The sequence below is a fragment of the Opisthocomus hoazin genome, chromosome 18 (genome assembly GCF_030867145.1).
Source record: "Opisthocomus hoazin isolate bOpiHoa1 chromosome 18, bOpiHoa1.hap1, whole genome shotgun sequence".
In the NCBI taxonomy this organism is placed as follows: Eukaryota; Metazoa; Chordata; class Aves; order Opisthocomiformes; family Opisthocomidae; genus Opisthocomus; species Opisthocomus hoazin.
The window spans coordinates 4,466,741-4,493,161 of record NC_134431.1 but is presented as its reverse complement, the minus strand read 5'-3'; the positions used below and the strand labels follow the sequence as shown (position 1 = coordinate 4,493,161).

The window sequence follows — 26,421 nt, the reverse complement described above, 5'->3', positions numbered from 1 at the left end:
TAACCTCTGCAGCTCTGCACAGATTTGATCCGGGGGGGAAGCCTGCAGTGCCTTTCACCATGCAGCTATGGCATCTTTCATCTGGCACTAGGTCTTCCAAATTCAGCTCTTAGCAGCAGTTGAACGTGGGCTTTGAACTCTATGCTCTGAGGGAAGGGAAAAAGAGGGGAAAACAGACCGTTTGCCCCCCCGACTGCTCCACGCAGAAGCGTCCTTCAGGTGAGTGACCACATCCCTCATGTTGTGTTGGAGGCAGCAGTTTTGGCACCTGCTGAGCAATGCTGAGCTCTGCTCCAAGGTGAAGCTGCCGAGCTCCCCAGCAGCTGGAAACAATTTGAAGAGCTGAGCCTTATCCAAAACTGGCTTTTTTTCTCCCTGTTTTTGGCAGCAGCAGCGGGAACGTCTGGGCGCTTCAAAGACTTATTTTAATCACCTGATTTAAGTGATTGACTCCTTTGACTTTGATATTTCTTGTCATTAGCCTACCGACCTTTGTGATTAAGGTATTCATCTTCAAAAGTCGAACCAGCTTTGTTTATGCTGGGGCTGTGGCTGCTCCTGCTTTTCCCAGGATGGGGTTCTTTTTCTCAGCACTGGTCAGCAGGGGTCACGCTCTGCCCTGGAAACCTACATCTCCCCCAGCCTCATCATGCCTCACTTTATTTGCTATGGAGATATTTAATTCCACTGGTTTTAGTGTGGGATTAAAGAGGAGGACGCGTCCCTTTCTCTTTCTAGTTTTAGAGATTACTCTTTTCCACATATTTACCAGGGACTTACGTGCAATCATTGCTGTTTCGTATTTCAGAAGAGCCGGGTTTTGCACTGCAGTCGTGCTTTCCATAAGCCAGGGCTTGCTTTTCTTGTTGCAGTAACACCTGGAAATCCAGAGGCGTTAGGGCAGCCTGCACCCACCTTACGCTGCATGCTCTGCAGATGGCAAGTTGGACTCAAACGGCTTCAGGGTCTGAGACAAACCAGAGCAGATGGATCGATCAGACGGCCCCCGAAGTGAACCAGCTGGTGGGATGGTTACTAGAAAGCACAGGCTTGCACCATTGCAAACCAGTCCTGCCATGGTCAGTTACCAGAGGGGGCTGAGCACAAATGAGAGCTTCTGCTCCTCACCAATGCGGCAGGTAGGCCATGCCCTTCTCCCCACTGGCCACTTGTTGTGGCCCCCCTAGAGCCCCCTTTCCCTTATGTGACTCCAGCCTGTATATAGCCATGGAGCAGCCATAATTTCTGGTTTCTCTCTTTGGGACCAGACCATCTGATTTAGTGTTTGGCCTTTTACGCTTCAGAAGATGTCAGGTAAGCAGACACTAGTCTTGGACAGGCACATATCTGGACCAGAACACCTCCATCTTTATTGCACTTGAGAACTAGGGGTGGTACTTCTACCTTCGTCTTTATCTAAATGGGTAAACGCCCCCTGGCTCCTTTAGTAGGAAACCATTGTTGCAAAGACTCAAGCCCCCAGGATCCAAGGCCAACATCGACTCCTTTCTGGGTATAAGTCCCAGTTTCTCTTATGATTTCCCATCTATGCCAAGAGCTGAATTCATATGTCAAATGGGATCAGCTCTGTCATCCCCAAGGGACTATTCCTTCTTTGAGCTGCAGGAGCAACCAGACTGGTCTCTGCCCGTCACTGCTGTTAGGACCACAGTATCAGAGGGGGATGGAGGGAGTGCAGTGAGCAGCTCCGTGTCCCGGTTTCAGCTGGGATGGAGTTAATTTTCTTCCTAGTAGCTGGTATATGTTTTGGATTCAGTACAAGAATAATATTGATAATACACTGATGTTTTTAGTTGTTGCTAAGTAATGCTTAGCCTAAGTCAAGGACTTTTCAGCTTCCCATGCTCTACCAACTGAAGTCAGGAGGGAGTATAGCCAGGACAGCTGACCCAAACTGACGTCATGCTCAGTAAATAAACTGAGGGAGTTCATGACTGGGGTTAAACCATGGCACTCTGAAACAGAGATGTCAGTCTGGCCTGATTTTCTCAGCCTTGAGATCCTCCAAACCATGAATTTTCTGAACATTTGTTTCTCACAGCACGAGCTATTGTTTCTGACATATAAATCCAGCTCACTTGTACCTTGAGATATCACTTTTGACAGATAACCTTCTTAAATTAAACATACAAATGTGCTGTACTGAGAGGGAAGATGAGACCACTAATGGTTCTGAGGATGATGGAGGAACCAGCCCATTAGCTCCTCCTGAGCAGCTAAATTTGCTCCTTTATTAGGAGGAGAAACAGTAGGCCACCATGATCAAAGGGGTAATGGGGAGAGAGATCAGAGGTTTGGGATTTAAGATGAAATGCTATTCAAATTGAGAGGAGGGAGAGACCAGGGGAAAGAAGTCAGGTCTCTGCTGTATGAAAACTGATGCTAGGTTACAGAGAAGGGTGCTGGCATCCAGCGGATGAACCATCAGCACGAGGCTCAGCCGCTCCAGAACCCAGATGGTCTGCCCATAGAGAAGTGCTGCGGGTGCTTGGTTTTCCTCTTAGTTTTGAGACCCTCCACCAGTCCTTAGTACAGATGTGACAGAAGAGTGCTGGGATGCTGACAAGCTACTCTGTCCCCCATGGGAGGCCAGTGGTCCCCTGGGATGCCAATGCCATGCTGTTAAACACGCTTCTCTATGGAGATGTCATGGCACTGATGCAACGCCCTCAAGTGTCTCTTTCCTTTACCTCCTTGCTTGTGTTGTGTCTAACCTAACCTACAAATACAAATGCTTTGGAGCAGGGGTAGTCTTCATTATTTGACTGCATGGTACTTGGTTAGGCCTTAAATTTGATCGGGGGCTGTGCATTTTGTATCAGTTATATAATTAAGTAAAAAAAAAGCACTCTGCATTGTGACAGCTTCCCACTCAGATGTTGGAGACGTCTGTGGGAAGAATAACACTGCTCTTCAGCTCTTAAAACAGCGTGAAGGAGGTAAAACATACTGCGTTCAACTTCTGATGTGAAATGTACAGGCTTGCCATGGAAGTTGGCTGATATTAGTTTATCAGTACAGGCATATGACCTGATAAAGTTCAACAAGGGCAAGTGCAGGGTCCTGCACCTGGGGAGGAACAACCCTATGCACCAGTACAGGCTGGGGCTGACCTGCTGGAGAGCAGCTCAGGGGAGAGGGACTGGGAGTGCTGGGGGACGACAGGCTAACCATGAGCCAGCAGTGTGCCCTGGCTGCCAAGAAGGCCAATGGCATCCTGGGGTGCATTAGGAGGAGTGTGGCCAGCAGGTCGAGGGAGGTTCTCCTCCCCATTTACACTGCCCTGGTGAGGCCCCATCTGGAGTACTGTGTCCAGTTCTGGGCTCCCCAGTTCAAGAAAGATGAAGAGCTACTGGAGAGAGTCCAGCAGAGGGCTACGAGGATGGTGAGGGGACTGGAACTTCTCTCCTATGAGGAGAGGCCGAGGGAGCTGGGCTTGTTCAGCCTGGAGAAGAGAAGGCTGAGAGGGGATCTTAGAAATGTTTATAAATATCTGAAGGGTGGGTGTCAAGAGGACGGGGCCAGACTCTTTTCAGTGGTTCCCAGCGACAGGACAAGGGGCAATGGGCACAAACTGAAGCACAGGAAGTTCCAGCTGAACAGGAGGAAGAACTTCTTCCCTCTGAGGGTGACGGAGCCCTGGCCCAGGCTGCCCAGGGAGGCTGTGGACTCTCCTTCTCTGGAGATATTCAAGACCCGCCTGGATGCGGTCCTGTGCAGCCTGCTCTGGGTGACCCTGCTTTGGCAGGGAGTTGGACTAGATGATCCCCAGAGGTCCCTTCCAACCCCTGCCATTCTGTGGTTCTGTGACATGCAATCTTCTGGGCTTTGTCTGAGGTTGCTCAGAGGGAAATGAAGGACTCAGCAGGGTGTCCTGGCTGCTGCACCCCTTACCCCTGTTCCTTCCTGACCAGCCCCTCCCTGGGGGTCCCCAGCCCCTCACCGGGGGTGGCAGGAGGCAGCCTGTGTCTGTACACGCCCTCCCTCCCCCTTCCCCACCTCCCCTGGATCCCTTTTCGCATTCTAAACCGCCAGGGAAAGCGGGCTTTCACTGAGACGTCAAAGTGAGACTGCCCAAGGTTAAAGCACGAGTGTACAACTCTCAGGCTTCTTGGGAGCACTGGCGGCTCCTGGCCAGAAACAAGCGTGGGGATGTCCGAGCTCAGCCCCTGCTCCCACCCCCAAGGGCTCTCCCAGCACCATGACAGTGCTGGCCTTCCGAAATTCCAGGCCAGAGGGGCTAATTTTTCCTAAATGAGAAAGGATTGTCTGTCAAAGGCTGAACAAACCCTTTCCTTCTTTCAAGTTTATAAAATGTATTTAATTTATAAAATTTATTTAAAAATGTGTTTACTGATTGTTCTAAAAGTGAGTTGGTTCACACAACTTCCACCAAATCGCTGCCACCCATTACCCCCTACCTCCACCCTGCCCCTCTCATGCTAAGGAAGATTCCAGTCTGATCTTTCTCTCCCAGCTTCTCTTTGCCTCCAAATTCCTACTATTTTTCTTGTCTTCATCCCATTTTTCTTCCCTCATTGATGAAAACACTTTGACTGATTCCCCATCTTCCTCCCGCAGATGAAATGCCCAGTTCCTTGACACACTGAAATTGCTAATAGTTCTTGCTGCTTCTTTTCCTAAATGGAGTATTTTTGAAGAATTACTTGGCTCAGCGCTCCATCAGCTCCTTGCCTATGCTGGGCAGACACACACAGAGTAGCTGTGCCGCACTAACCTCAGCGCTGGGATACCATGCCGCTGTGTGTCTATAATTAAGCTGGAGGTTTATGATTCAGTGTCTAGGCTTTGTTTTTCTTAGTGAACTGTGAGGAACTCTCTGGAGGAAGCGTTTTTGCTGTTTGCTCGATTGCAGTTATATATTTTCCTCCTGAATTCTCTCCCTACATAATGTCAAGAGCACTCTTTTGAAAAATGGATAATCTATACAGTGAATTTTACAGCCAGGTTCCATTTTTAAAGTCAAAGACAAAAACCAAGCAGCAGGAAGGAAGAAAATCAAAAGAAAAAGCAGAAGAAAAAGAATAGAAGAATGAAAGGAGGGACGGAAGCAATTGTAAAAAGGGGGGGAAGAAGCAGGAGATGGAGTTGCGTTGCTGAAGCATTGCCTTGGGCGGCAATAAACTGCAGAAATGAGTGGCAAGGAGAGGAAGAGCCCTTACAAGAGTTTTGGGAATCTGAAGAAAACTGGTTGTGTTCAAATCCCAATCTGCCTCAGAAAGGTGCTTTTGCACGGCTTACCCTGTCCCTCCTCCTCCAGCCAGTGCTAGTTCTCTTCTGCAGGATGACATCTCCACCAGCGGGACAGCCTGCCCCTCTGCGGGGATCCTTGTCCACTGGTTTTCAACCCTTTCCCAGTTCTAAGTTTGTAACAACTTTCCAGCTGAGGTCTGGATCTCATTGGGGCTTTCCTATTCTTGGATCACTGTACAGAATACGGCCACTTCTCATGTGATTTTTCAGAGTGACAAAGACAGCTTCTGCACCTCTGCACTGCCAAGATGCCCCTCGGGCCTCTCGCTGCCCCTTCCAGCTCCTTACCTCCATCCAAATCCCTGATGACAAGGGGCTGCTGCCATATGGTTTTATTGTGCTTTTCCATACCATGCACAGGCTCAAAATTCACTTCAGAGGAAAAGGAGTAAATAACAGCAAATATTCAAGAGTGCCTTGAAACAGTGATGGTAATTTCAGCCAGAAAAAGGTAGGGAGGATTAAAAAAAAGAAAAGGAATCTGGGAATTTCCCAGATTAAATGCTTTGGAAACAGCAGCACGTTTCATTAGCAGGCTTTCATAGCAAAGCATCTTGTGTCTGAAGAGTTGGGTTTTTTTTTTAATTTCTAGAGAGTGTTTAAATACAAGGATTGGCTTAACCAGAGGAAAAGATACTAAAGGACTAAACAGACCCCAAGAAACAGGTTGGATTAAACTGCAAGGTTTTCTTTCTCTAGCCCTGAGAGAGAGGCTCAGGGGGAACAGTGGCACTGTGGAGGTGTCCAGTTTCCCAGTTTCTTTGTCAAACAAAAAGTCCGTTATTTGCCCATAGTCTGAAATGCAGATGGGGAGGGTGGGGTAAGACCCCCCCTGGTTTGCTGGAAGAACATCAAGAATTGAGTAAATGGGAAACCTGGCAATGTTGCAGGGCACAGCGTGAACACAATGCTGTGCCCCCCCTGAAAGACAAGGCAGGGCTCCGGCCCCTGCAGACACGTGGAACCAGCCCCCGGCAACATTCCGTGAGGGATGCAATGCACCTTTTATATGGCAGTCAAGAAATTAGAGTCCCTGTCTGGGATGGGGAAACTGAGCATCTACACCTTGGGTTTTAGGTGTAGATCTCTACCTAAACCATGCTCAGCAGGGAAACATGCTTTGAAGTTATGCCTGTGCATACAGCCATTTTTGACGTCTTGAATAACTTGGTTTCAGGCTCTTAATAAAGCATTACAGTACAAATTCCAAGTGCTTCTGGTTCTCTGTGCCCATTTCTCTGCTCACTAACGATGATTCCCGTAATTGCAGAGGCTGGGAATACGAGCCAGTCGCGTTTCTGCCAGAATCCACAAGTGGTTCTTCAGAAAAAACAAACAGAAGAATGGGGGGGAAACGCTTGTTGCAATTCATCCCCCACGACTGGTTACGAGAGCTGCACGTTAATTGTGGATGAGCAATGCTGGTGGTGCACTCATGCTGCGACGGAAAAAAACACGTACGAGAGGTGACGGGAGACTTCAGGGAGGGGAAGAAGAATGTGTACCAGCAGCATAGTAGCAATAATTAAAAACCCTCTTGGGAAATTCAGGGCACTCCCCAGCCACCACCGTGCAATGTGAAACAATTAACTCTACTAAAGCTAAGAGCTGTTTAGACTAATTGGACACCTTGCCAGTGAGCCAGAAAGACTAGCAAACGAGTGTTAAGCAAACCCCTGGTGTGGTTCATGAATTGTAAAAATGTTGTAGCTAATCGGATTCTGGCAGGACTGAAAGGGAAGAGATTGTACGTTCAATACGTGAACTCAGCAAAGGCCTTGGAGGAGAAGCAGCAATTCTGCCACGTACCCTTCAAACAAGAACGAGTGACTTCGTGGCTGAGCTAAGTAACAGCATCATGTTCTGAAGGGGAGAAAGCGCTTGAATACTGACGTTATCTCTGGGCAATTCCTATTTAGGAAGACTCTGGAGTTAAAATTCAGGCAAGAAGTAAACACATGCAGCAGTAAAGCTTGCTTGGAAACCTGACAGCAGCTGGGAGCTGTGGGAGGACAAGGCAGAGCCTCTGAAATCACACAGCACCGAGGAATGTGGAGAGGGGGGAGCACTGGGGATGAGCTTCGCTCCTCTTCAGCTGCGAAGGAGCTGCCTTTGGCATCTCCATGCCATGCTGCTGATGCCAGCCTCCACAAGCCTGTCCTTGTGCCCCCCAGCTGTGGGGCATTCTGCTCTTTGGCCACACACCTGAGTCTGAGCAAGGCAGATACCACCTGGAAAACAGTTGTTCCTTGTGTTTCTTTGTATTTTGAACTGGAAACACTGAAGAAGGAAATTCATGCATGCTGTACAGCAGCAGGCTCTTGTTGGGGACCCTCACTTTGCTTTTCTTGTTATTTGTTTGTTGCTTTTCTTACTCTCACATGAAAGACAGAATAGAAATATGTTCAAGCCAAAATGAAACATTTTGCCTTTTCAGGCAAGTTTTTAAAAAACGGAGGGGTTTATTTGCATTGGCTTTTCCCCTTTGTTTGCTTTTGGTCTTAATGGCTATTGCCACAGAAAAGATGATTTCATAAGAAATACACAGAAAAAGTTTGAAAGCCATCAGCGGAGGCTCTCAGGATGCCTGTGGTCCCTGAGCGGTGCCTGACTCAGGATGGGGTGGTGGGAGAGCCCGGGGTGCAGATGGACAGACCATGGGAAGGAGACTTTGCCCTACAAGCCAGGGGGTGGGTTTGCTGTGGCATCAGACCTGCTGCCTGCAGGACTGCTGCATGCTGGTCCGCAGCTGCGTCGGATGATTTCACACTCCCTGTCTGGTGCGTGAACCCTCTCTGACGCTGGGAGCACTCCGTGCTCATCTGTGTCAGGGTGCAGATTGCATTGGGAAATCCAGTGGGTACCTCTTGTTGGCCTTTGGCTTGCCACATTGCCTGGCCATCCCAAAGGCTGGAAGCATGGGACTTGTAATAAAGACTTCTTGTTGCATGTGCTGTCACGCTGACATTAAGCCGTCCTGTAACGACAGGGTGCTTCCTAAGCAGAATTGATTTTCTAGTGGAGATGTCACCCAACAATTAGGAGACAATCTACTCCAGGCCACAGGATATTTCCAAGAATTTCCACAGAAACCCAGATTCAGGCAGATGCAAGGTATCCCAGTGAAGCACGTTTTGGGTTTTCCCCTGGCCATGAGTTTATTTTCTCACCCCATGGCTGGGACTTGTCATGGCCCTCCAAGGAGCCCTCTGCAGAGCCAGGAATCCAGGGGCTCTGAGCTCAGTGTGATAATCCACCAGCCATGAGGGGGATGCTCCCCTGAGCCAGGCAATCTGCCCAGGGAGGAGGAGGAGGAATGCTGCCCACAGCCAAGGATGCCGAGTCGCACCCGGGCAGCCAGAGAAGCATCACGTTAGTGGGATGGCTCAGCTCAGGCAGTGATGGCTCCTGAAGGCAGGGCACAGACAAAAACTGCTCAGCCACCTCAAGCTTTTGGTCTTGCACAGGTTCCTTTGATTCTATGATTGTGCCCACAGCCCCTGCCAGGTGGGTGCCCTGGACTCCGGGGGCACAAGGAGGATGAAATGGGAGTTACTGGGTTGGCAGAAAGGACTTGGGGTTTAGCTTCCGTCACTGCAAGTACCATGCTCATTATGCAAAGCCATTGAGAGCCTGAAATGATCCTAAATCTCATTATGTCACCTAGAGGGGATGCAGCCATTTTTTACATGCCCTTTGAATAAATAGAGGTTTTCATGGCAGCCTCCAGGAACCTTAATTTTTCACCCATCCTAATAACCATAAAAGAGAGACAGGCAAGTAATAAAATGTCAAAATCTATGTGTTTTAAAATCTGAGAGGACTCTCAAATGTCACTGAAATGTGGAATGAAAAAAGGAGAATGGAGAATCTGTAGCTGAGCAATTGTTTTATGGGCTCATGCCTGCGGTGGTGGTTGGGCAGTCATCTTTCCATGCCCCTCCTCTTTTGGCCAGGCTTTGTGAGACCTTTTGAAAATGGAGATGGAGGTGGAAGATGAGGTGCTTTGGTGCTGAAGGAGTAGTTCACTTTCAGGGGAAAATGAGATGAAGTGAGGCTGCATTTCCTCTGTTGTACCAATCCCAGTGTAGTCCAGTCTCCACGGGAGCTCCTGATGGACACGGGTGCTGTGTGAGCATCTTTCCTCCCTGTTCTGTGGGCTTCTTCATGAGCTTCGTGTACTGCATTGGCCAAGGCAAATGTGACTGTCCTAATAATCCTGATGTTTTTAATGCAGTGTCTCAGTTGACAGCTGCACAGAACATACAAGTTAACACAGAAGGTCCTAGACTTCTCTCCACCCCCTTCTCCCATCAAAATCATATCTAAAAATGCCCATCATGTGATAACTGGAGCATAAATGGGAAATGGTATTCTAGTCCTGTAGAAGTTCTTCATATTTCAAAAAAGAAAAAAAAATATCCCCATGTCAAATTTGGACAAAAAGTCAAGATCTCTGTCTTTCTTCTTTTTTTTTTCCTTTTTTGCCAAGCATGTTTTTTTTGAAACCTATGCATTTTTGCACAGCAAAGTACGGTTATGGGCTGTCATATGTTCCTTAATTCACAAAATCCAAAGGAATATGATATTTAACTTTTCTTCTTTTTTCTTTGCCTGCTGGTTAATCCAAGATTAATCATGTTCTGAAAATAAAGCCTTTCTTGATTCAGAGACAAAAAAAATGCTTGAAAATCTAAATGGAAAATTTTGACAATACCTAACCTTCTGTCCACAATTATTTTTCCTATTTTTTTGAGACTCATCAAAACTAATCACGCTTTATGGTGGTTTGTTTGATCTGAACCTGTACCTCTGTGAAAAATTAATGACAAGGTCTAGTGACACTCGCAGGGCACTGAGAGCAACCCTCACTGCATCCAGACATATGAGAACACCCCCATCACCTCTACTGGTGAAAAGGCCATTTTTAAAGAGCAGGCATTAGGCGACTATTTTAAAAGTCAGCTCAGTATCACATACCTTGCACGCGAGTTTTCAAACTCCAGCTCTTTTGACAGGATGAGGGCACCCAGATTAATGGGAGGCTGGCTGGGTGCATAATTTACTCTGTAAGCTAAAAACCCCCTCGGAGCTCTCCCAGAAATCTGAGGGTAGCACAAAGTCTCTGCTCACTGCTTCGTGCCTCCTGCTGTGACTGGTGGGCTGAGGGCTGTCTGCTGCAGCAAGCCAGGGGAGCGATGCTGTCAGAACCCTCTCTGTTTTAGTGATGCAGATGGGGGTGGTGGAGGCTTCTGTTTAATACTGGAGAAGCAGGAACAGTAACACGGGGCTCTGCAGAGGTCTGCTCCCAGACAGGGAATTCAGCAGCTCTGTCCCTGCACACTCCCCTGTGCGGTGCTGGATTTGCCCATGCTCAGTAACTTAAATACACGTCTGATGCTGAGACGTGGGAGAGAGTGATGAGTCCTGGGGTCTGCCCGACCTCGTTCGTGGTCCTGGCCTTGCAGGGACCAGCCAGGACCACAGTGCCTGAACGTCACCAAAGCAGTAATGGGGCAGACTTTGTTTTAATGACTTTAGTGGCCACACTAAGGTGAAAACAGAGTGAGGCAAAGCTATCCCTTAAAGAAATAAAACAAAATAAACCTGTCAGAAGGACATAGTTGTTGTGCGCAAAGCCCTCTGGTTTTACTGCTCATGGAATCCCTCTTCTATAAATACCCAATAAATGAGTTAAAGGCTAAATAAAACACCCCATATACTGCAGAGTTGAGCCCAACAACCATCAGGAATCCGAAACGAGTAAACATTTTCACAGGGATAAATCTGCTTGGTGTCAATTTATGTCAATGTTTTACATGATTGAATCTCTTAGAGCAAATAGCCAGTAATAAGAATGCAGATAAACCATGAAATAATTGCATTAGAAGGCAATGTGTGTAACAGGGCTCTGTCTCTCCTGCATTTGCCACCACTGAGCTCCTTGGGATGAAGCCAGCACCCCATGGAAGATCCTCTTGTAGTCACCAGGTGCTTTTGCAGTTAAGGATCAAGGCTCAGCACCAGAGCTGGAGGATGCTCAGCGTCTCCTGCTGTGTTTTGCATGTCACTGCAATTTGTGTCTCCCGTTGGGGGTTGGTATAGGGAGTGGGGGGATGTGGCTGGCCCTGGAGACAGCTTGGTAAAGCATGGAGAGGCAGGGTGGATTCTCCTCTAGGGAACAGTGCAAAGAGCTCAGCAGACAATGTCTGGAAAAAAAACAGCAGTGAGGACTGACTGCACAACCAGACAGAGGGATAATCCAACCTTTTATGTGGTCCTGATTCTGCCCTTGCCTTACGTATGTGGCAGGGACAGCCAGGAGCAAAACTGGTGGTTCAGGAGGACCCAGCTGCAAAAGGCACCAGGGAGCCTGGGTGAACTATGAAGACACAAGCTCATTCCGGTCTTCTCGTTGGTATGGTTTGGGCTACCATTGCTTTAGCACAGTGTCCTCTCTCTGATACACTGGAACGCCTCAGCAGTGAAGAGATTCTGGGAGACTGCAAGACACTCTTCAGGGCTGGGCTACCACTGGCTTCTCCCCTGGCCGTCAATGCCTCCAGGGCCAGAGTATCTCAGAGCCCTGAATGGGCCTACCCCAAAACCATTCCAAGGAGACAGCGCACCAGATATCCCGTTTCAAAGTCATGAAGCGGATGCCCCGTGACTGGTGACTGCACCACCACCCGCCATCAAACCGCAGCCTCACTGCTGGCACCAGCTTCATCCTCGGCTGCATCTCCCTGGCGGCGTTCGAGGTCCCAACAGCCTGTGGGCTCAGGCCTCCAAGTTCCCTTCAAATGCCATTTAGCAAGTGACGGGAGCTTAACAGCAACATGTATTCTCATGCCAGCCTTGATCAGAGTCTGACTCCTGTTATGTACAAGATTTCACAGGTGACATTCCTGTGACACTGTTCTTCTCGTGGGCCCAGAGACATGGGCCTTTGCAGGAACAGTGCTTACTCAGTCCAGAGATGTTCCCATGTCACTTTTTGACTTAGCAATGCACATAAACATATTTTACATGTAAACTGGGCAATTAAGAAGGCAAATGTTTTAAAATACGAGGATTTATTGGCATAAAATTTGCCATCTATCAACACTGCATAAATAGTTTTACATAAAAAGCCATCTGGAAACAGGTTGTTTATCATATTTATTCAGTTACAACTTGCTGGTTTAGAGTCTGTGCCTAGCTCATTAACTGTCAAGACAGTTTGACGTTGCCGATGAGAGGTGGATGTGTTTGAAATTCTGCACGATGCATGAATATTAACTTAGGCTTTTAGGCAGCTGCACTATTTCAGACAGCTTGGACATGCTGTGCACTGGAATTCCACTGTGAGAAGCAAGCAGGCTGCGAAGCTGCTCTTGGCTTTAGACAGGGTCTGCCTGGAAAGCTTGGGGTTAGGTCTAAAAATGTATTTGACCCTCCCAACTTGAGTAGCAGCGTCTGGGTGTGGGAATGATGGCGGTAGCAGGTTTACCTGTCAGTCAAGAACACGCACAGTCTCACGTTGTTGTTGTTTTCAGACAGCATTGGAAAAAGAAGCACATGTTGCATCTTCTGAAGAGGTGCTCAGAGTTGTCCTCCCAGGCTGTGTGCTCTGCGGGAAAAACCACGGGCGGCAAAAGACTCCTCTGCGTGCCGCAGACCACAGGCAGCAGCTTAGGAGTCACAGTATCAAGCCAACAGCCACTGGCTTTTCCTGACATTTGCTGTCTCCCTTGGTTTCAGTAATTAGATCCCCTGTTTTTAAATGTCAGATCTCACGAGGTGATGCTATTGTATTTAGCACTGTGCCCTTCTGCTGATTCCAAAACACTTTGCAGAATTACTATAAATAATCCAACAACAAGAGCCAAATAAGCAGTTACAGCGGAAGGGGAGAGGAAGTTCATGCATTTCAGCGTTGCTTGGAAATGAGGGGACAGCTTCTGAAATGCTGTCCACCAGAGCAGAGCCGCAGGGGAGATGACTGTCTCTTCCACACAGTGGGGCAAGGGGGGAGAAGGGAAGGTCAACTGCCAAAAGGGCATGGTGACACCTGCTCTGTGACCCAGGCAGATGTGTAAAGGGGAGGGTGGTTCAGCAACAAGCCAGCATTTCGGTGATTCTCAGTGCTCGTGTCCTTGGCCAAGACCTTCTATCTCTCTTAGTCAGGATTCCTCTGTAACATGGGGCAATAGTGATATCTTCTGCCAGCCCTTTGTTTGACTCAGCTGTTGGGGTCATGCTCCAACCTAGAGCTAGTTAAGCTTCATCTTTGATAGCTGTCTGGTCTCTGTCTATAGCTACTGGGACCACCAACAAAGTTTGTTCCTCTTGTCTTGATACAGCTATCATTTACTAAATTGGGGTGAGACAAATCCTATACAGCAGAGGCTGCTTCTAACACTTCAACATTCACAAGCCCCAAATTATTTGGACCTCAGGGTGCTGCCAGCTGTCAGCATTGCCCCGGGCCATGATGTCCTCATGTCCCCTGGCTTGTCACAGAGAGCACCACGCAGATGTGATGAGCCTGTGCACCAGCTGCAGGTCACTTGCAAGATCCACCTGGTCCACCAGTGATCTGCAGACCACTGCTGGGGGACCAGGGACATGCACAGTCATGGACAACACTTTATGAGACAGGAGAAAAAGTCACATAGAGAAATACTCCATCCCGTGCTTGGGTTGTGTGTTCCTCCGGCAGTGAGACTCTCCTTACTGTGTAGAGGCCAGAATCAATGATCTGAATTTTGGCACTTGTGGGAAGGTGTGGGCGATAGGGCATGTAGTGATAGGACAAGGGGTAATGGCTTTAAACAGAAAGGGGAAATTTAGATTAGATACATGGAAGAAATTCTTTACTCTGAGGGTGGTGAGGCCCTGGCACAGGTTGCCCAGAGAAGCTGTGGACGTCCCCTCCCTGGAAGTGTTCAAGGCCAGGATGGACGGGGCTTTGAGCAAGCTGGTCTGCTGGAAGGTGTCCCTGCCATGATCTTTAAGGTCCCTTCCAACCCAAACCATTCTATAATTCTGTGATTCTATGACATGGTCTTTCAGCTAGCAAAGGTGTAACATTTTTGAGCTGGGGAAGTGCATTCACTACCTTCACTCTGCTCCATGAGATTCTGGGACCTGCAGCTGCTTTGGCAGAGGCAGGTGCCCACCACCTCCCTGCGCTGATGTTCTCTGCTCTCCTGTCTAGAGATGGAATGGAGAGAGACTTCTACCTTTGCAAAGTGGTTTGAGGCATGAGCCACAAAATCAGAGAGGTGTCATGGGTCCCTATTGCCTAAGCAGGCTTCTCAGGAAGAGCTTCAGATGTTGTTGGGTTATTTTGATTCAGCCCTTTATAGAGGCAGAATAACTTCCATCAGTTCAGCAGCAGCGTGTACCAACCTGAGGATTGCTTAACAATAGGTCAGGATTTACTGGAGATCTGTCATTGATGTGCTTTGTTGTTCTTTCTCTGAAGGGGGGTAAGAAGGAATACCAAAATAGGGCTCTCAGATGTTTCAAAAGAGAGATGCTATTTAAATGCATCATGTGCATGAAAGAAGAGTTTATCTCTTCTCAATAGGGCAAATTACACCGGAGTACCTCACACAATCTTATATATTTGAAACCTTTACAATGAGGAAAGATAATTGCTACGGCTGACACTGCCTTCCCTGGTGGCAACTGCCTTGGCTCTGCTTAACGCTGGCTCCCAGAGAGGACGAAGCTCCTGCAAAAGGCTGGGAGAGGTGCCCGGTGGGACAGGCCATTTAGCAGCAGCCTCCGATATCGGGCTGTGGTCGCACACGCTAATTAGCAATAACATCCTTTTTCAGTTCATTCAAGCTCTGCCGCAGTAAGTTGCAGAACAGATCCCAGGTAAAGGAAATAGCTTTATCTATTAAGCTGCTCCCGTTGTTATTAATCACGTAACAACTCTATCTAGGAACTTTATGGCTGTCACTGCAGCACACGGCTCAGCGACGGCTGGGCTTGAATATGAATCTCTCTGTTTCTGTGGCACAGCCCAGCCCCTGGCAGAAAAGGAGCTGGTCCGTCAGGCAGCAGGATGAGATGTAACTCTGCTGTACAAACAAGAGGTCTTGGTGCTGATGGGTAGAAGGCCAGTGGGATACAGGCATCCCGCAAATATTAGCTACTGCCTCCTCGCAGGCAGTGCTGAGAAGGGCCACACAAGAGTCTTTTGCTTGGACAGATTCCCAAATCTCTGAAGACTTCAGGAATCTTGCTCTGTTTTTGCTGTTGGTGTTAGAACCATACAACAGACTCAGGCTGGTGGCCTGTAAAACGCAAGGGGTGCAGCTACCAGGTTTTAGAAAAGGCTGGAGATAGCCAAAGCCTTGCAGCCTGTCTTCCTAGGGGACTAGAGCTTAAATTCTTGTTTCAGAGCAGAAGCAAACTTCTAACGATATAGCATTAGGAAGCAATTCAGTAATCCCCCACCACGAGCACCCGAGTCGTGTATGCCACAGCAGCAGCAGGGCTGTGGTTACCAGTCTGAGGGTAGAAGACATGCTGATCTCAGGACAGAAGCCAACCTGTCAAAGCAGGGCTGTCACTAAGCACTTCCTTAAATACCCTCCTGGGGTGAAAAATCATGAGTATCCTTGACTTCACTTCCACATAGAGAAGCAGAGGCACAGTGAGAATTGACTGTGGATATTTAGGGTCCACTTCAAACTTCCAGCAAGTATCTGATCTCCCTGTGCAGAGGCCAGATCACAGAGTAAATGGATTGCGAACTGATTCGGTGTCTAGATCTCTACAATTAAGTAGTGAGATCCTCAAAAAAACCAGGGCATCTAACAGGAGCATTAGTTACTGTCAGTGTGAGCCTTCTCTTTAAATACTTTTTGCTGGGGTTTCCTGCTCCTTTCCTGGGAGCCGACCTCCCCAGTTCCTCACATCTCATCTCATTTGTTTCTTGCTTATATACTTTCAGCAATACAGAAAAAAGCCTATGGTGCGTGTACAGAGACAACAAAGGGCTCAGCAGGTTACCTCTGTCACAGCCACATACATCCCTTAGACATGGGTCAGCCAACACACCCTTGTCTCCCTGACATGCTGCGATGCAGAGAAGCTGCATGATTCTCTAATGCGATGTGAAACCACCAAACCTACCTGCTCTGACCAAGTTCCTACAGCTAGTAAGGGGCAAGGAGGCAAAAGCACATGCAGGAATGCAGCAGGCTGACAAACATAGCTGCTGGCAGAAGTGGAATAGAAGAAATTGTCAAGGGAGCAGAATAATTAACCTAGCCAGGAGATAATAGTAAAAGCCTGATCGCATTCACACAGGTCTACATAATGGATTTGTCACTGGCCTCCTTCCTCCCTGGGCTTTGGTAATGGGGAACAAATGGCATGCTGGTTTCTGAAGAGCATGCTCCTGTATAAACCGTGGGGGCTGGCCACTAAGGGAGTAATATCTCATCCACTTTCTTCAGCACAGCCCTCGGCCACCGTGAGCTGGTGGTGTGTAAAGCACAGCATGCAAAGGGGATAGTGGGACCTTATGCCAGACAGATCAGCACCACCACGAATCTTTACCACTGCAGAGACTCAGAACATGTGGGAAAGCCCCAGCTTTTCTGTGTCTTTAGGCACTATCATTCAGGCTTTCCATGGGGACAGAGGCTCTGGAAGCCACCTGAGGAGGTGTCTCTGCAGCACATCCCCCAAGCTTACGCACAGCAAACCTCAAGAAAGAGCAGATTCTAATACAAGTTTTCTTGGCCAGGGGTTTTGAGTGCTTCAGCTAAGTAAATACCCCAACACTGAGATCCTTAACCAGACTGATGCTCAGAGCAGCCACAATTAAACGTTTCCCTAGGGTTACACCAGTGGGCTGCAGGACATCGCAGGAGCGACAGAGCAGCTCTGCGTACAGACCAGGGAGATGCAGGCACCACAGCACTTTCACCAGTCAGAGAAAATTTAAAACTCAACACCAGGATTAGTAACATATATCACATTTAAAGTCCTTAATGTGTGTGGCTAGGCATATTAGTAGATAAATATGAAATTAGTGCCACAGCAGCAGGCAGAAATTATTCAGAGACCATCCTTCCCTGCAACAAGCAGCAGAGTAACATGCTTTTGGTTGGCTTAGGGTAGGAATATGGAGCACCCGCAAATCTGTACCCAGCCCACCTCCAGCACAAAGCAACTGAGTCCTACAGGGCTGAACAGGAATAATGAATATCAGTGCTTAGAATCCAGAGAGCTTTGTGTTTTTCAGGCACTGCAGAGAGTCCTGTGAAACCCAGACCTCCTAACAGCACATCCCAGGGAGGCAGTTCCCCCATTTCACCCAGAAGGACACTCAGCAACATGGACAGCCCATGCGTTTTTCTGGGTTCATCAGAACTAGTGTCCAGCCAATGAGTTTGATGGCATGGATCCCCAAGGTGTCGGGGGAGTCCTCAGCCCCAGTGCTAGGTGCTGTATAAATCCAGAAGACCAGTGTGCCAGGATGTGTGACCAGCCCGTTCAACAACACGCTCTGGCAGCTTAGCCAAAACGGTGGCGATTTCTGAGCTTACAGAACTGGGTCAGTTCCTTGCCGAGGGCTGAGGCCAGGAAACTCCAGGGTCATGCTGCACTGCCACAGCTCTGCAGCTGCCTGATCCCAGGCAGCTCCTTCAGTAACGCAGTACTTCAATGAACCAGGTCCTCAGGAGATAGCTCAAGGATTTTGAGCATGGAAGCATACCCTGAAACACACACCTCCTTCCTCCACCACTTTAGCTGTCTGCTTTTTCTCTTACACACCCAACAGTTCCGGGTGCCCCAACAGCATGGCAAGCACACAGCCTCTCCTGTGAGCTTTGGGATGTCAAGCTTGGCACAGGCTTGGCCCAAGTGCTAGTTCATGCCCTGGGACACGCCAGGAGGGAGATTTTTTGCTCCTGAACAGCTTGCAGAGTCAGAAGCGTTTCGCACATTGAGTTTGATGTGAGAGCACATCTCGCACTCTTGGCTTTTTCAACACTGCACTTAATTCCTAGAAGAAAAATGCAAGGCTGCCCCTGAGAGTAAAGTGCAAAAAGAGTCTGGAAAGATCAAAAGCTGCCGGCTTAGCGCCCTGACAGTACTTCTCCCCACGTGTCTGCAGGAGGGCAAGCATGTCAGATCGTGTTTCTAAGGTTAATACATCCCTGCCTGGCTGCTGGGCTGAAGCACACACTTTTCCTAAAGGCAGAAGGACCCACGTTCAGAGCCTCTGCTAACTGCAGCTGCATCAGCATTGTGTAGGCATGGAAAGCAGCTCAGCTCATCAGGCTCCAAAGCTTTTGGTTGCCTTCTCGTAAAGCTGCATGCAGGGGGGCTGCCAGGACCTCCCCTGCAGCTGGCATCGCTGCAGGTCGCAGGTGTAACGAGCTGGGAGACTCAGCAGCGCTTCCCAGCACGCAGCTGTGTGGCACTGGCTGCCAGAGATCTTGGAGCACCACAGCAAGTGCAGTAACCCAGTGCTGGGGGGAAGAGACAGAGACCAGCCCTCTGCATCTTGTTTCCAGGGAAAGGCCAGCAAATAGCAGCCGGAAAGCTCCAGTACACCTGCAGCACCCGTCTGTCTATGAGTGAGCTACAGGGAGGAGCTGGAAGAGTACTCAGCAGAGCTGGTGATATAGCAATGGTGGCAGGCTTGTAAACCTCTTTTCTCGCTCCAGCAAACCTTTATTTTTGTTCCAGTCACTGGAGAGGATAAAGGACATTTGGTTAAGGTATTACGCACACACTAGTAAACAGCAGATAGAGTATGTCAGCAATACTCTGCTGTAGTGTAAGAATGACCATATGTGTCTGCCTAATGATGGCTTGTAGATAGTTAGGCAGAGACTAAAAGAAACCAGGGAAGCATAAAGGGATCTTTCTTCAGAAGACCCTGCCTCACTTTTGGCAGTTGGAAAAACAGGAGCTGTCAGAGGCTGCACCTGGACTGCCAAGTTTGATAGGCACTGATGGCTTCCCTGTTTCTCCTCACTCCCAGGACTCGTTTATGCCTGTGACAAGGAGTTTAATTAGGCACCACAAAAAAAAAAGTACTTCTGCAGCACTGGACTCCACATCTTTGACTGCCATCAGGTGCTTTGCAAAGATATCTCATGAGCTGTAATCAAAGACTCCAAACTTCAGCCATATAATCACTTCTGAAACTCATAACATTAAATGACAGTTCACAGAGAAAGATGAGAAATAAAAAAGTCATCAAGAGAAAATATCTGTCTACATGAATCTGAGGAGGATGTAATTAAGCACTGACAGGACATAAACGATTGTCACTGCCTTTTAAAGAGAGAGTGGAGCAGGGCCACTTTGTCAGTGATTCCAATTCCTCTTGTACATCCTGAAAGCAAACTAGGTTAAATATCACATAGATTAGTTCCCTAACTTGGAACAATAACGACCATGTGAATCTGCACCTCTGCTGTACATAAAACCTTGTGTAGACTGACAGCAACATCAGGCTGTGCATTTGAAACGTGAAATGTTTGCAAGCTCGGGCGAGGGCAAGCAACAAAGCCCGGTCATGAGGAAAGGCAGGAAGGGAAATGGCTGTGTTAAGCAGCCTAGCAGCGCTCCTGATGAACAGCTATCCCCAGGCTGAAATACTGAACATCAGAGTTCAGTGGGTCATCTGTTACTGCAGAGCTAAAGGGCACTAAAATGATGGGGAAGGAGAAGGACTTATTTTTTTTTTTAAACATCTGGTTATCTGCTTCCATTCTAGAGGAAAGAAGGTGAATGCAAGAGCTGGGCAGGTTCTGGTGATCCCAGGGGCACTGGACATGGACATCCTCCCCTGAAAGGCACATGAGAACAATGGCACACAGGAAAGAAGTCACTGGTAAAAATACAGGACTTCATCCTTCTTTCCTAATGCCCACCCAACTGGCACTCTGTTGCTTTAATAACAGCACACAAAAACCAGAGCTGGCTGTGCTTACTGTTAAGACCAATCTACTCCTTTGCACACCTCCTCTTATCAAGGGCTTCACCACATGCTCTCATTCCTGCTATGACTTCTTATGATTCCCACGAATGTATTCAAGCCCCACAAATCTCCACAAAATCTTTGCTTGTAACAGGAATTCAGCATTTGGTCTGCACAACTGGCTACAGAAGAAGCTGCCTTCACTGCAGAGCTGAACAAGGTCCAGCCCCAGATTTAGCTATTTTTAATGTGTGTTTTTATTTTTTTTTTTTTAAATGAAATGATCCTGTGTCACTTTATCCATGTCAGATGGCAATGCTGCCACTGGGCAGTAAGAGGGAACTGTGGCTCTGTTCGCTTAGCCTGTGTTCAGATGAGATAAATCAGCACAGAAACTTGGTGTGTCACAGTCCTACCCTCATGAAGCTTAATGTCCCAAAGGGAATCGGGGTCATCTTGTCTGACCTCCACACCATAGACTTCCCTGTGTTCACCTTTGAACTAGGCTGTACCCATAATAAAAAATATCCAGCTATTATTTTTCAATTTATGTGAAGGAGTATCCTTCACTCATTATTTTAACAAGTTTGTCCTTTATTAAAAAAAGTCATATACCTTATTTATAGTCTGTATACATTTATCCTGTGCTTTGAGTTTTAGATCTTACTGTACCTCTAGTATTAAATTTCTCTACCTTATTTGGTCACTTTGGGATTGCTCATCCTTAACCTTCTCTTGGCTACTTTTATCTGATCAAACTCCTGGAGTTATTCACCACCCTGGCTTTATCTCTTTATCTAATCTTTCCTCTGGTGCATCTCTAAATGTCTACTCCAATTTAGGAGAATCCGTCTTAAATTGTGGCTATTATTGAACACTGTGCTTCTGGCTAGCATTTTGCTGTGGACCTTCACACCAAGTGCTGATTATCTTTGTGCCTTCCATGTCTTGCTTCTTCCCAGCACAGTCGTGTCTCCACTACGGCTACAGCCTTTACTCCCATGGGAATGACTTCACATCCATCCCTATTATGATACATATTGTTTGCTTATGCCCAGCTTCCCAAATAAGCCAGGCTGTTTTATAACAGCAATGAGATCTCTCCATCATCTCCCCAGATCCTTCTGCCACCTGAAGTTTTATCTGTGATCATTTTATATTTTCTCCTGGGTCATCAGTACAAATATTAAACAGCACAGAGCCCATGTACCAGCCCCCACAGGACCTCATTATGACACCCTTCTGAATATAAACATGGATTTCCAGCTTGCAAGTGATATGTGAAGATTCATCACCTGGAATGTTTTCCATCTATTTAACATGTGCCATGTCGAACCCATAGCGCTGTAATTCCTTAATTGCAATTAATCTTATGATATCAGGAAAACATCATCCTCACTGTCATCATGGTGCTTACAGTGACAGAAAAACAACATGCGACCCCTTTGCAAAGCACATGCATACAATTACTGAAAGCATTAAACTTATAATTAGTAGAGAAGCACTGATGCAACCAGCGGAAAATTTTTGATAATAGCTGAAATGCACCTTGCCATGTCAAATCCCTTAAAAAAGTAAATATCAAAGCTGCTTGTCAATTGAGGCATCCTTCCACTCAATCTAGAGTTGGTTCTCCCAATTTGATATAATTTCTGGAGACTAATAAACTAGTTTTTTATTCTGTAAGTATCCCAGGAGGCAGCCAGTGTTGCCCAACAGGCCAAGTCTACCTTGGAAAGCCTGTACCCTCTTACCCTCTCACTTTCTGGTTTCCTTCCCAGAAAATGCTGAAAATATTTTCTTCTCAAATGTCTTCCTGGAATAACCTGCCCTCCCTGTCTCACCCTGAAGGAGTAAGAACATCTGATTTGGTGCAGCCTGAAGTCAGCAACACGATCTGCCACCCCTTCTGCAGGAAGGAGAAGGCACTGTGAGAGCTGGAAGGTAAATATCACTGCAAAATTTTCATGAGAGTGAAGAATTTTCCAGGGGAGAGAATCAGCAAAATGAACACCAGCCTTAAAAAAAGCAGGATACTGCTTTTCAGCTTTAGAGGGAGCACAGAACTAGGGAGCTGTAGGCACTGGATTTGAAGTCTGCAAAACAGTAAGCTAGAGATGCTGGAATAATAGGGAGGCATCCTGAATGATCAACAAGATCTGGTAATCACAGGAAGTTGGAGGAAAAGGAGTGAAAGCATTAAAAAAAAATACAGAGGAGCAACTGGCTGATAATCTACTCTCCTGTGACTGCAATGAGCAGGCAGATTTCAAAGTGTATTAAGAACATATTGAGATTTATAAACATGGGGGTGATTTTAAAATATTTTTTTTCTTTTTAAAAGCCCAACTGACCTTGTCTTGACAATGCCGATGCCTTGATTGAACGTCACTGGAGCAGGGAGAATATCTGTGAGCCATACCTCCTGCCAGAATGCTTCAAGTTGTTAGCAGGATACTCAGCAGCATCAGTTTGCACCTGTGCCAATGCCAGAGTGAAACAACAACTGCATTGATTTCAATTATCCTTTGCAGGGGTGAGGCTTAGTGCTTAGATTTGTTTCTTGCTTGCAATGTTTAAAATAGGTTCACACAGTGCAACTTTAGCATAAATGTATTTCAATAAAGGTAACAAAGAAGGAATCTTTCTTTCTTCTAGTGCTTGCATAAACTTCATTCTTGGGCAATATTCCAGTGGGCAGGCAAGAGCCTTTTGGGCTCACCATACAGCTGGAGGAAATGAGCTTTCATTCTCCACTCTGGCACGCTAACACATTAAGTGCATTTTGGGGGCTCTCGAAGCAGGCGTAAAAGCATCACTATCAAAAACTGTGAAACGAATTTATGAAAAAGAAATCCATCCTCCCTGCTGAGGGGGTCCCTGAGGCGAAAATCATTTGAGACTGGGGGAGGATGTACTGAGGAGTATCTGGCCCTACTTGTATTCTTGTTCCCGTACTCTGAGTCAGCATCCCCCACTAACCTCTGTCTGAGGCAGAATCCAAGCTAGATGGAGCTCTGATCAGGTCCAGTATGGCCATCCATAGGTTCCCTTGTGTCACCGTCTTCATATCAAGAGAGATGCATGACATGCCTCAGCCAGGGAGTGTGGCTGGAGGTGAAGAAATCCAATCCAAACGGTCAGTGAGTGGAGCTGTCTTGTTCCAGTGACATGTTTCACCACTGTCCCATGCTTGCAAAGTGTGTTGTGAATCTGCCCCTGGCTAAAATGTCCCAGCCTCCATCCCCCTGAACACGCATTAGAGTCCTGCCTTCGCCTCCATGGGACACTGTTTTCTATGCTCTTACTTCTTGCAGTCAGCTGTGTCCATCAGCTTCAGAACAAAAACCAGCCAATAAATATTTGTCTGTCACCTCTTTGGAAACCACAAAACAGGACCATCACTCCATCAAAGACAAACCTCTGTGGTCCTGTTAGCTAGGAACCATCCCTGTGTAACTCCCAGCAGCACTGGGTTTATGGCTTTTCCTGTGGTCAGACAAGAGGGAGGCAGGGCTGCCCTCACTGCCCTGCTGAACTCCTGAGCGGAGGATCTGAAGTGTGGGGAGAGGAAGAAACAGGAGAACTATGTACATCCAGCAAGAAGTCACACTTACCCACTTCAGCTGGATCTGTGCAACAGCACAGAGAACCCCAACAGACCTGAACAGAGCAGTACCTAGTCACGACTTGAAACAGCCCCCTTCCATCTGCAGAACAAGGTGGACTGTGCACAGGTATTTGAAGGCAGAGAGGGCCAGGAGCCAACCCGCCTTTAGACCTGCAGCTGTACAAACACCCGGAGGTGGGGAGGTGGGTTTGTGCTCTCCCATCCTCCTCTCAGTTGCCTGCAAAATGACACTACTGTCATCTACATAGCTGCTGCTGCTCCTCGTGCTCCCGGCCCACAGCATTTGTCTGATCTCAGCTGCCAAAATACTCAGGACTGTGCAGTCCACACAGGTAAATAGGCTCTGACAGGCGAGGGCCGGAGTGCTGATGCGGGTAGAGCACTCCCCAGGCTAGCCCAGCTTGCCTTTCTGACAGCACATTGGTGTTCGGAAAGCGCCAGTGGATGAGAGCATCCCTCATGCATAAGTACAAGGCTGTAGTGAGAAAGCTTTTTGCTCTGCTGTGTGTCCTGGACTGCAGACTGTAATTGGACCAACCTATTTCAAGCTCATGCCTAGGCTGGCTTTCTCTCGTTTTCCCTTTGTGAAACTGTCCTTGTATGTTCTCTTTGAGCAACACCACTATCTGCATCTGATTTAGATGCAGTTAGTAGAACCTTTCCCAAATATTTCCTTTGTAAATACACCTGAAAATTTAAAACAAGTTATATTCACTGGCGCTACATGATTAGAAAGATGGGGGACACATCTGTCTTCCTATAGCCATCCTTAGCACCATCCGTGGCATCCTGACCCACCTCCCACCAGGGCACAGACCTAGGGTGACAGCTAAGGGTCTGGCTGGGGCTCTACTGCAGACCAAACCTCCTCCAGCTTCCCCTGCTCACAGAGCAGCTGCGAAAAGACTTGGGCACACAGCTACTAGTGACAGATCCCTGAGCATGCACAGGTCTCCTGGCCTCCCCCATCGCTCCAGGACTCAGTGCCAACACCTCCACGTGCAGGAGACATTTAGGGTTTTGGTGACAGTGAGGCATATTTGTTGCCTCTTTCAGCTGTCCTCTATCCTAGCTGAGGTCTCTCCACTCAAGCCTAATGTGCTGTATACCCTTCTCAAAAGCATGTTGGTTTCCTTCCAATAGCTTCTGAGTGACAGAGACTAAACAATTATAAAACATCCACTTCAATTTCCTCAATGAAATCTTACTTTATCAACGAAAAGCATGAGAAACATCAGACAGTGTGCTCCCAGGCTGCTCTCTCCTCTCCACACTGCAGGGATGCCCAGCACTGCCCACAGAGCAATCCTTGCTGGCATCCAGGTGCAGGATCACAAGGACAGGTTTGCCTTCCCTGATGACCCCAGGCACGTCTCATCATCACGGCATGAGGGAGGACCCCTCGGAGCAGCCAAAACTCATTCAAGTTCTGCACGCTGCCTCCAGAGAACCTGCCAAAGAAATTGCAAACAGCTAGCTCAGTATGTATTTTCCCATTTGTTACTTCCCCCATCTCTTCCCTTTGGAAGTGAATGGTCTGATGCAGCTTTCTAGGTGGGAAAAGAAGGTGGCTACTTCCCAGGGCAGGTTTTCCAGCGGAGGTAGGGGCGATGGGAGATGCAAAGCTTTCCCTGTTAGCACTTCGTAGTGAGACCAGCTGCATCGTCCAAGGAGGAGTCAGTCCCCGAGTGTGGTGGTGATTCCTGTGTCAGAGATGGTCCTGGGTGCTTGGTCAGAGTGAACTGGGTGCCCCAAACAAAGTGATGGGGTGGAAAAAAGCTGAGAGCTAAAACGGCAACACCAGCAACCCTGTCTCTCAGTGCTTGGTTTCCTCTCCCTGCTTTCTGAAGCTTTGAGGTGCCTCAGGTCACTGTTTTCAAGCTTTCCTTTCCAGTCTGGAGTCTCATTTACAAAGCAGCAGCTGGAGTTCAAAGAGATGCCTGGGAGCTAGGTGTGCCGGAGTATTATGGAAAAAAAAATAGCCAGGAATCAGAGGACTAGTGAGGAAGTTGACAACTTGTTACAAACCTATGCTAAATTCAGGCCACTGAGCCTGAGGTGTAAACATCCATATCTGATTGCTGCATCTTCATTTTATTTTCTGATCTTACCTTATTTATTTCAAGCAAGATAATAGGGAATGTGCCACACTGAAATGAGAAAGGCACGTACTAAGAGCAAACTGCTAGCACAGCGCTTTGTGAAAACCAGAAAACCATGAGTGCAATAGAAAAGGACTGCTCCCCTTGTTTAATGTTGGTCCAATTGACAGTTTGAACAGTGCAAACAAAATACAACAAACTGCTATTATTAGTAGTTCATTTACAGTGCTACGCAGACTCTCAGTCTAGATTGTCTCCTTAATACAATCCAAATGTCACTAAAAACTTCTCAGTTGAATGTTAGTATCTGCTAGTATCTCCCCTGTCTTCTCAGGAGCTTTGCTCATCCTACCCTTCACCTTGCATTGAGGGTCAGAAGTCTTGGAGCTTACAGCATCCTTCGCTGGAAGGATTGTGGTGTTAGTGATGGGTTTTCT

General features: G+C 47.6%; 1 long non-coding RNA gene across 1 annotated transcript; it reads left to right on the top strand.

The window, feature by feature from the left end:
- On the top strand, window positions 1-22,682 carry LOC142363493 (uncharacterized). The gene is made up of 3 exons (XR_012765772.1): window positions 1-219; window positions 22,033-22,195; window positions 22,596-22,682. It is a non-coding gene; the product is annotated as an uncharacterized LOC142363493 (long non-coding RNA).
- Window positions 22,683-26,421: the final 3,739 nt, after the last annotated feature.